Below are 10,619 nucleotides of genomic sequence, written 5' to 3'. Positions count from 1 at the left end.
GGATTGTATGCTGTTTTCCACAGATGGCATGTATATTGTTGGATGTCCATCCAATGGCCGTCGTGCTTCTTCAATCTTTGCTCTTCCTGCTCCAGCCACTCAAACAAGCACCGGCGGGACTGCCTGCTCCCTCCTCCCCGTGGCCGGCTGTACTGCCGCGCAGGCCTCACCGCCCCACCGTACTCCCATCGCTGGCCTAGCCATCCCTCTACTCACCCACACCTGCTATTATTCTCTAGCGACGGCAGACAAACCAGTAAACCCTCGTACAGTCATACTCCCCTCCGCGTGGGAAACAAAAACAACGGCCGAGTCTTCCCTGCCTCCATGTCGTTCCCTTCCTAGGCCTCACCGTCGTCCACCGCCCTGGTGCTCTCGGCGTGGCGTGGTCAGCGTGGTCAACGACCGACATGCATCTGAAATGGACTGTACGTGGAGAGGCTGACAGCTGGGTCCATGGCCGCACGCAAGGAAATGCCTCCTTATTACGCGCAAAATAATGATTTCCTCCACCTGACATCTGGGACCCACCGAAACGTCCTTTGTATTTCGTGAAAAAAACGTTACCGCCGCTGACAGCTCGGACCAACCAGCTATATCTTCGCACCAAGGAAGTGCCTCCTTATTACGCACAAAAAAATGAATATTCCGCCTGCTAGCTGGGACCTAGTATAGTGGGCCTACTAAGTTGACGGGGACGAAGGGCTTTGTCAACTTAGTGAATATGCACGATTCTAGCTCGATTGACCGTACGATGTCCATCCAACGGCCGTAGTGCTTCTTCAACCTCTGGTCTTCTTGCTCGAGCCGCCCAAAGCAGCGCCGGTCATGCCGCCTGCTCCTGCCTCCCGTGGCTGGCTGTGCTGCCGCGGAGGACTCACCGCCCCCATACTACTCCCACCGCTGGCCAGGCCATCCCTCCACTCCACTCACCCACACCCCCTGTTATTCTGCGGCGACGGCAGCGCAGCCGAACCAGTGAACCCTCATACTCCTCTCCGCGTGGGCATCCACTGCCGCGTCTTCCCCGGTTCCGCGTCGTCCCCTTCCTAGGCCTCGCCTTCGTCCACCGCCGTGGTGCTGTCGGCGCGGCATGGTCAATGTGGTCAACGACCGAATTCCATCGGAAGAATACTGTACGTGGAGAGGATGACAGCTGGGTCCACGACAGCCGCAAGGAAGTGCCTCCTTATTACGCGGAAAATAATTGTTCCTCCACCTCACAACAGGGACCCACCAGACGCCCACCAGTATATCGCGAAAAAACGTTTGCCCCTGACTGCTAGGACCCACCCGACGAGCCACCGTATTTCGCGAAAAAAACATTCCCCCTGCTGTGAGCTCAGACCCACCGGAAGTGCCTCCTTATTACGCACAAAAAAATGAATACCCCTGCTAGCTGGGACCCACCTTAGTGGCAGGCTGACTTGTGGGCCTACTAAGTTGACGGGGACAAAGGGCTTTGTCAACTTAGTCAATATGCACGATTCTAGCTCCAGTGACCGTACGATGTCCATCCAACGGCCGTAGTGCTTCTTCAACCTCTGGTCTTCTTGCTCCAGCCGCCCAAACCAGCGCCGGTCGTGCCTCGTGCTCCTGCCTCCCGTGGCCGGCTGCGATGCGGCGAAGGCCTCATCGCCCCCTACTACTCCCACCGCTGGCAAGGACATCCCTCTACTCACCCACACCCCCTGTTATTCTGCGGCGCGACGGCAGCCTCACACCGCAGCGAACCAGTGAACCCTCGTACTCCTCTACGCGTGGGCATCCACTGCCGCGTCTTCCCCGACTCTGCATCGTCCCCTTCCTAGCCTCGCTGTTGTCCACCGCCCTGGTGCTCTCGGCGCGGCATGGTCAACGTGGTCAAGGAACGACTTCCATCGGACGTGGACTTTACGTGGAGAGGCTGACAGCTGGGTCCACGGCCGCAGCAAGGAAGTGCCTCCTTATTGCGTGCAAAATAATTATTCCTCCACCTGACAGCGGGGACCCACCGGACGGGCCACTAGTATTTTGCGAAAAAATCTTTCCCCCTGACTGCAGGGACCCACCGGACGGGCCACCGCATTTCACAAAAAAACATCCCCCCCGCTGTCAGCTCGGACCCACCGGAAGTGCCTCCTTATTATGCACAAAAAAATGAATACTCCCCAGATAGCTGGGACCCACCTTGCTGGGAGGCTGACTTGTGGGCCTACTAAGTTGACGGGGACGAAGGGCTTTGTCAACTTAGCCAATATGAACGATTCTAGCTCCAGTGACCGTACGATGTCCATCCAACAGCCACAGTGCTTCTTCAACCTCTGGTCTTCTTGCTCCAGCCGCCCAAAGCAGCGTCGGTCGTGCCGCATGCTCCTGCCTCCCGTGGCCGGCTGTGCTGCCGTAGAGGCCTCACCGCCCCCTACTATTCCCACCGCTGGCCAGGCCCTGCGGCGACGGCAGCCTCACACCGCAGCCGAACCAGTGAACCCTCGTAGTCCTCTCCGCGCGGGCTTCCACTGTCGTGTCGTCCCCTTCCTAGGCCTCGCCGTCGTCCACCGCCGTGGTGCTCTCCGCGCGGCGTGGTCAACATGGTCAAGGAACGACTTCCATCGGAAGAGTACTGTACGTGGAGAGCCTGACAGCTGGATCCACAGCCACAGCCCAGTTTTTTTGTGATTTGCCAAGTAAGTCGCTTTTTCAGGCCTGTTGGGCTGCAAATCTTTCAAGACGAGGAGAGCTTTCATTCGGCTGGCCGAGAAAATGGCCCATCAGTAATGAGAAATGGGTTGTATATTTTTAAAGCACATCAAACCAGCAATTAGTTTCAAATATCTTTTTTTTCATTTCAAGATTTTAAATTACATTAATTTTTATGCATGGAGAATTTGTTGGATTTTATATTGATATACATTTATTTTTAAAATCAGTTTGAATGTGAGTCGAAATTTCGGGATTAAAAGTAGTTCGGACCGCACCGAAATATGCAAAATTTCGTATAATTTTTTAAACGTTGCCACAATATTGGCTGTAATGCTAACAAAAAGAATATGGGCTCCAAAAAACCTTAAGAATTAGCAAATGGGCTGTAAATTATTAGAAATAATGGCAGATGGGTTGTATGCTGTTTTCCACAGATTTGTGGCTTTCCTAAAAAAGGTTGACGCACAAGCACTGACTGTTGGATGTCCATCCAACGGCCGTCGTGCTTCTTCAATCTCTGCTCTTCCTGCTCCAGCCGCTCAAACAAGCGCCGGCGGGACTGCCTGCTCCCTCCTCCTCGCGGCCGGCTGTGCTGCTGCGCAGGCCTCACCTCCCGACCGTACTCCCATCGCTGGCCTAGCCATCCCTCTACTCCCCCACACCTGTTGTTATTCTCCGGCGACGGCAGACGAACCAGTAAACCCTCGTACAGTCGTACTCCCCTCCGCATGGGAAAAACTGCTGAGTCTTCCCTGCCTCCGTGTCGTCCCCTTCCTAGGCCTCGCCGTTGTCCACCGCCCTGGTGCTCTCGGTGCGGCGTGGTCAACATGGTCAAGGAACGACTTCGATCGGACGTGGACTATACGTGGAGAGGCTGACAGCTGGGTCCACGGCCGCAGCAAGGAAGTGCCTCCTTATTACGTGGAAAATAATGATTCCTCCACCTGATAGCTGGGACCCACCGGACGAGCCACTGTATTTCGCGAAAAAAACATTTCCCCCTAACTGCTGGGACCCACTAGCTACATCTTCGCACGCAAGGAAGTGCGTCCGGGCAAAAAAAAACGATTCGCCCCCTGACTGCTGGGACCCACCAGCTACATCTTCGCAGGCAAGGAAGTGCCTGACAGTCGGGACCCACCTGGTCGAAGCATACGTAGCATTGTCATTCTGGTCACGAACGTGTACGTACATACTGGTCGATGTAGAGGCGCGCATGTGTCGTAGTAGAGGAGCGCACGTAGCATGTACATGTACGTACAATGGCCAGGGTGCAAGAAAGAAAATACGGCCACGTATGTGTACATACGGGCGGGGTCTCGAATGCCTACTCGCGCATACATATGGCGAGGGCTCGTGTACATGGCTGGGTCGGAACGGAGAAACAACATCGTCGTCGTGTTCATGGGGAGGCAACGGAATGCATCGTGTTCATGGGGAGGCAACATAATGCGTCGTGTTCATGGGGAGGCAACGAAATGCATCGTGTTCATCGGGAGGCAATGGAACGCGTGGGAGCCAATCGGCTGGCTCAGAACGGAATGCGTGGTCGTGTTCACCGGGAGGGCTTGGATGGAACAGGCAATGGAAACGAGGCCTGGCGTACCGCACAACAGAGGAAACAGACCTCCTACATTTAGAACGGGGTCCTGTTGATCTGGAGGGGTCTGGCGTACCGCAAACGGAGGAAACGGACCTCCTATGGTCGAAATGGGGGTCCTGTTGATCGAGAGGGGTGTGGCATACCGCAAAACAGACGAAACGGACTTGTGTTGGAGCGCTACAGTCGAAACGGGGGTCCTGTTCATCGGGAGGGGTGTGGCGTACCGCAAAACGGGACTCCACGGGATACTGTTCATCTCCACCGTCGACCCCCTCCAGCCTCCACGAGCTACTATTCATCCACCGTCGACCTCCTCCAGCCTCCACCTGCGACTGTTCATCCATGGGCTCCTGTTCATCCAGCCTCCACCGCGCGCTACTCCACCGGCTACTGTTCAACCATCCCTCTCCACGGGCTCCTGTTCAACCACCCCTCCACGGGCTACTGTTCATCCTGCCCTCCACCGTCTACTGTTCATCCTACCCTCCACGGGGTGGTCCTGTTCATCCAGCCCTCCACGAGGTCCTATTCATCCAGCCCCAACCGGCTCGATCTATCGGGGTCCTGTTCATCCAGAGGCAACACCACGGGGTCCTGTTCATCCACCCCCACTAGGAACTGTTCATCCAACCCCCCCGGCAACGCTCACTGTTCATCCAGAGGTAGCATCGATCGGCTTCAATTAGCAGCAGTAGCGAAGGAATTGCTCGATCAGGTTCAGTTAACAGCCATCGATCGATCGCTCGGGTTCAGTAACGCGTAGCCTGCAGTGCAATCGCTCGGGTTCAGTTAGAGCCCAACGCCTCGCTCGGGTTCAGTTAGAGCCAACGCCTCGCACACACACGCGTACGTGTACGAGAGAAACGCGCATCGCTCGGCCCCCGACCTCCCACCGTAACCGAGAACTCCCTGAAATTTTCCTCCCCCTCGCTTCTACCATGGTCTTTTTCGTCATGGACGACCCAAAGAATGTCATGCAGCTGCGTCTCTGGCCCGCCCAGGACGAAAAGCCCATTTTCTGTCATGATTTTTTTTCATAGAAGTAGGAGCCCACCACATCTATGATGATACCGGGTTTTGTCACAATTATCGTCATAGAAGTGTCATATGTATGACATAAATTTTTTTCGTTCGGCCCAAAATGTCACGGATGTGTCTTTTTTTTGTAGTGATTGCCACTTGTGATATGGACCTTTATTATGCAGTCTGTCGCTTTTATTTCTTCCACATCACAAGATCGTATAAAGCTTATTTTCTCCACACTAATAAATCATACATATTTAGAGAGCAATTTTTATTGCTTGCAACAATGACAACTTACTTGAAGGATCTTACTCAATCCATAGGTAGATGTGGTGGACTCTCATGGCAAAACTAGGTTTAAGGATATTTGGAAGCACAAGTAGTATCTCTACTTGGTGCAAAGAATTTGGCTAGCATGAGGGGGAAAGGCAAGCTCAACATATTGGATGATCCATGACAATATAATTTATTTCGGATGTAAGAAAACATAACCCATTACGTTGTCTTCATTGTCCAACATCAACTTTTTAGCATGTCATATTTTAATGAGTGCTCACAATCATAAAAGATGTCCAAGATAGTATATTTATATGTGAAAACCTCTCTTTCTTTATTACTTCCTATTAATTGCAACGATGACCAAAACTATGTTTGTCAACTCCCAACAACTTTTATTCATCATACTCTTTATATGTGAAGTCATTAGTCTCCATAAAATCCATATGATCACTTTATTTCTTTTTGTTCTTTCTCTTCTCTTTTATTTTTATTCCCTCAAGATCATAGCAAGATAACCAAGCCCTTGAATAAAAACTAATCTTTATTATAAATATAGCTCACAGACTCGATTACATAGAAGGATCATAAAGCAAAACTCAAAACTAGATCATACTAAAACTTTATTCTACTAGATCAAGATATAACCAAAAGGATCAAACTAAGAAAAACGGTAAAGATAAAAGTGTGATGGTGATACGATACCGGGGCACTACCCCAAGATTGGCAGTTGCCAAGGGGAGTGACCATACCCATGTCTTTATGACTCTTTCTTCAAAGGTCGTGATGATGGAGTTGTTGATGATCTAGTGTCGCACATCGAGTGTAGGAGATCCTCCAGTTTGCGAATAATGCCCTTGAGTGTGGGGATATACTCCTTCAACAAAATATTTTCACGTGTGAGATACTTGTTTTGTATGCGAGCTAACTCAATCATCTTGAAAGCTTTAATCTCAGTTGGGGTAGGAAGATTATAATGAGGTTGAAGGATGTCTTCTTCTTCTGCTGCCGGAGTTTGATCCTTCGTGGCCTTCTTAATCCTATCATCCTTGTTGATCTCCCCGAGTTCTTCTCTCTTCAGCTCTATCTTCATTAGCCAAGCATCGTCGCCCTCATTGTTGGGGGAGGGGGACGGCATGATGCCTGGCCTTGACAACTCTGGCAGAAAACAGCTCAAAACAAAAATAGAGGATATTTGCGTGGTACGATGGTCAAAACCTTCGGGAGATTATATAGTGAATTTTTACCGACCAAAAGAAGTATCGTGTAAGAAAACGGAGTCCGGAGGGCACACGAGGTGCCCACGAGGAAGGGGGCGCGCCCAGGGGGTAGGGCGCGCCCTCCACCCTCGTGGATTCCTCGTGTCCTTTCTGGGATGCTTCTTATTTTCCTATTTTCTTAAATATTCCAAAATGGAGAAAAATTGCTATTAGAACTGTTTTGGAGTCGGTTTACTTACCGTACCACATACCTGTTCCTTTTTAGAGGATGGAACGTTCTGGAAGGTGTCCCTTATATACTCCTCTGGGTTACGGTTTCAATAACATTATTTTCAACATTTATAGGATTACCTGAGATATAATGTTTGATTCTTTGACCGTTCACCACCCTTGGATTTGTGCCTTCGAAGTTGTTGATTTTTATAGCACCGTAACGATAGAACTCCTCGATAACGTAAGGACCTTCCCATTTAGAGAGGAGTTTTCCTGCAAAAAATCTTAAAAAGGGAGTTGTATAACAATACACAATCACCCACATTAAACTCACATTTTGTATCCTTTTGTCATGCCATTGATACGTCTCCAATGTATCTATAATTTTTGATTTTTCCATGCTATTACATATTCTGTTTTTGATGTTTAATGGGCTTATTTATACGTTTTATATTATTTTTGGGACTAACCTATTAACCGGAGGCCCAGTCCAAATTGCTATTTTTTGCCTATTTCAGTGTTTCACAGAAAAAGAATATCAAACGGAGTCCAAACGGAATGAAACCTTCGGGAGAGTGATTTTTGGAACAAACGTGATCCAAAGGACTTCGAGTGGACGTATAGAAACCAACGAGGTGGCCACGAGGCAGGGGGCGCGCCTACCCCCTGGACGCGCCCTCCCCCCTCGTGGGCCCCTCGTGGCTCAACCGGCCTACTTCTTCCTCCTATATATATCCACATACCCCGAAAACATCCAGGAGCACCATGAAACCCTATTTCCACCATTGCAACCTTCTGTACCCAAGAGATCCCATCTTGGGGCCTTTTCCGGAGCTCCGCCAGAGGGGGCATTGATCACAGAGGGCCTATACATCAACTACATGGCCCCTCCGATGATGTGTGAGTAGTTTACTTCAGACCTTTGGTTCCATAGTTATTAGCTAGATGGCTTCTTCTCTCTCTTTGGATCTCAATACAAAGTTCTCCTTGATTCTCTAGGAGATCAATTCGATGTAATCTTCTTTTGCGGTGTGTTTGTCGAGATCCGATGAATTGTGGGTTTATGATCAAGATTATCTATGAACAATATTTGAATCTTCTCTGAATTCTTTTATGTTTGATTGGTTATCTTTGCAAGTCTCTTCGAATTATCAGTTTGGTTTGGCCTACTAGATTGATTTTTCTTGCAATGGGAGAAGTGCTTAGCTTTGGGTTCAATCTTGCGGTGTCCTTTCCCAGTGACAGTAGGGGCAGCAAGGCACGTATTGTATTGTTGCCATCGAGGATAAAAAGATGGGGTTTATATCATATTGCACGAGTTTATCCCTCTACATCATGTCATCTTGCTTAAAGCGTTACTCCGTTCTTATGAACTTAATACTGTAGATGCATGCTGGATAGCGGTCGATGTGTGGAGTAATAGTAGTAGATGCAGGCAGGAGTCGGTCTACTTGTCACAGACGTGATGCCTATATACATGATCATGCCTAGATATTCTCATAATTATTCGCTTTTTTGTCAATTGCTCGACAGTAATTTGTTCACCCACCGTAATACTTATGCTCTCTTGAGAGAAGCCACTAGTGAAACCTATGGCCCCCGGGTCTATTTTCCATCATACAAGTTTCCAATCTATTTTATTCTGCAATCTTTACTTTATATCATAAAAATACCAAAAATATTTATCTTATTATTATTATCTCTATCAGATCTCACTGTTGCAAGTGGTTGTGAAGGGATTGACAACCCCTTTATCGCGTTGGTTGCGTGGTTCTTATTTGTTTGTGTAGGTACGAGGCGAGTCGCGTGTGGTCTCCTACTGGATTGATACCTTGGTTCTCAAAAACTGAGGTAAATACTTACGCTGCTTTGCTGCATCACCCTTTCCTCTTCAAGGGAAAAACCAACGCATGCTCAAGGGGTAGCAAGAAGGATTTCTAGCGCCATTGCCGGGGAGATCGACGCCAAGTCAAGACATACCAAGTACCCATCACAACTCTTATGCTTCGCATTACATTATTTGCCATTTGCCTCTCGTTTTCCTCTCCCCCACTTCACCCTTGCCGTTTTACTCGCCCTCTTTTTCATTCGCCCTTTCTTCCGCTTGCTTTTTTGATATGGCTAGTCCTTTATCTACTCCTTTATCTCCCGAGAATGAGGTCCTTAATTTTAAACAAAGGGAGGGAGAAAATCTAAAAGATGCTTGGTTCAGAATTTGAAATGCGCAAAATATATCTACTAGGAAGCCATCTACTTCCGTTCTTCTTCGCAATTTTATGTAGGCATCACTCCTTGGAATAGATATATTCTTGATACCATTACCGGAGGAAATTTCCTGGGTAGCCATACTTTTGATTCTTATAATGCTATGATAGATTTGTTTGGCCCACCACCTCTTTTGGTTAATGGAACTATTTTAACTTTGAAACATCTGATGCAACGGCTTGAAATTATTGAAAAATAAAGTTGCCACTATAGAGTTAATTGAATATTTGTGTAGAAAGATCCATAACCAAATTACCCAATACGGATCTAAGGTATGAGTTGCTCTTAAATTTTTTAAAGAAAAGGGACCTATGGTTAATGAAAAGATAGATCAAGATTCCACTAGAATTGATAAAATTGAGGATATTATTACCAACCTAGGGTCTGCCTTTTCTTCCATGAAGAACACTTCTCCTAATGCAAAGATTGCCAAATTGATGTATGTTCCTAAAAATAAGGGTGAAACTTCTAGTAAGGGAAATGCGGATCTCAAATCCATAAGTGTTCACCCCAACTTTCTTACTATCCTTAAGGAACCTTTTGCTACTAATGATTTTCTCGATTTCGTGCCTCGAAGTTTGATAATTAATAAAAAGGAGGAAACTCCTAGGGGTTATAGGTGTCTTATTGAACAATTGCCTACCAAAGATGGCAATACCTAGATCTATCTTGCTTTTATGCCTAGCTAGGGGCGTTAAACGATAGCGCTTGTTGGGAGGCAACCCAATTTTATTTTTATTCCTTGATTTTTGTTCCTGTTTAGTAATAAATAATTTTTATCTAGCCTCTGTTTTGGTTGTGTTTTTTGTGTTTAATTAGTGTTTGTGCCAAGTAGAACCGTTGGGAAGACTTGGGGAAAGTCTTTTTGATCTTGCTGTAAAAAACAGAAACGTTAGCGCTCACTAGAATTGCTGCCATTTTTTACTGGAGAGTGATATTTAGTTAATTCTTTTTGCATATGATTAATAGATAAATTACTCACGTCCAGAAATTTATTTTAGAATTTTTGGGGTTCCATAAGTATTCTAAACCTACCGATTACTACAGACTCTGTTTTTCGTGTGTTGTTTGCTTATTTTGATGAATCTATGGCTAGTAATAGAGTTTATAAACCCGAGAAAAGTTGGAATGCAGTAGGTTTAACACCAATACAAATAAATAATGAGTTAATTACAGTACCTTGAGGTGGTGGTTTGTTTTCTTTTACTAACGGAGCTCATGACGATTTTCTTTAAGTTTTGTGTTGTGAAGTTTTCAAGTTTTGGGTAAGGATTTGATGGATTATGGAACAAGGAGTGGTAAGATCCTAAGCTTGGGGATTACCAAGGCACCCCAAG

Source organism: Triticum dicoccoides, chromosome 1A (genome assembly GCF_002162155.2).
Source record: "Triticum dicoccoides isolate Atlit2015 ecotype Zavitan chromosome 1A, WEW_v2.0, whole genome shotgun sequence".
In the NCBI taxonomy this organism is placed as follows: Eukaryota; Viridiplantae; Streptophyta; class Magnoliopsida; order Poales; family Poaceae; genus Triticum; species Triticum dicoccoides.
The sequence above is the reverse complement of the archived record's forward strand: the minus strand, read 5'-3'. Positions refer to the sequence as shown.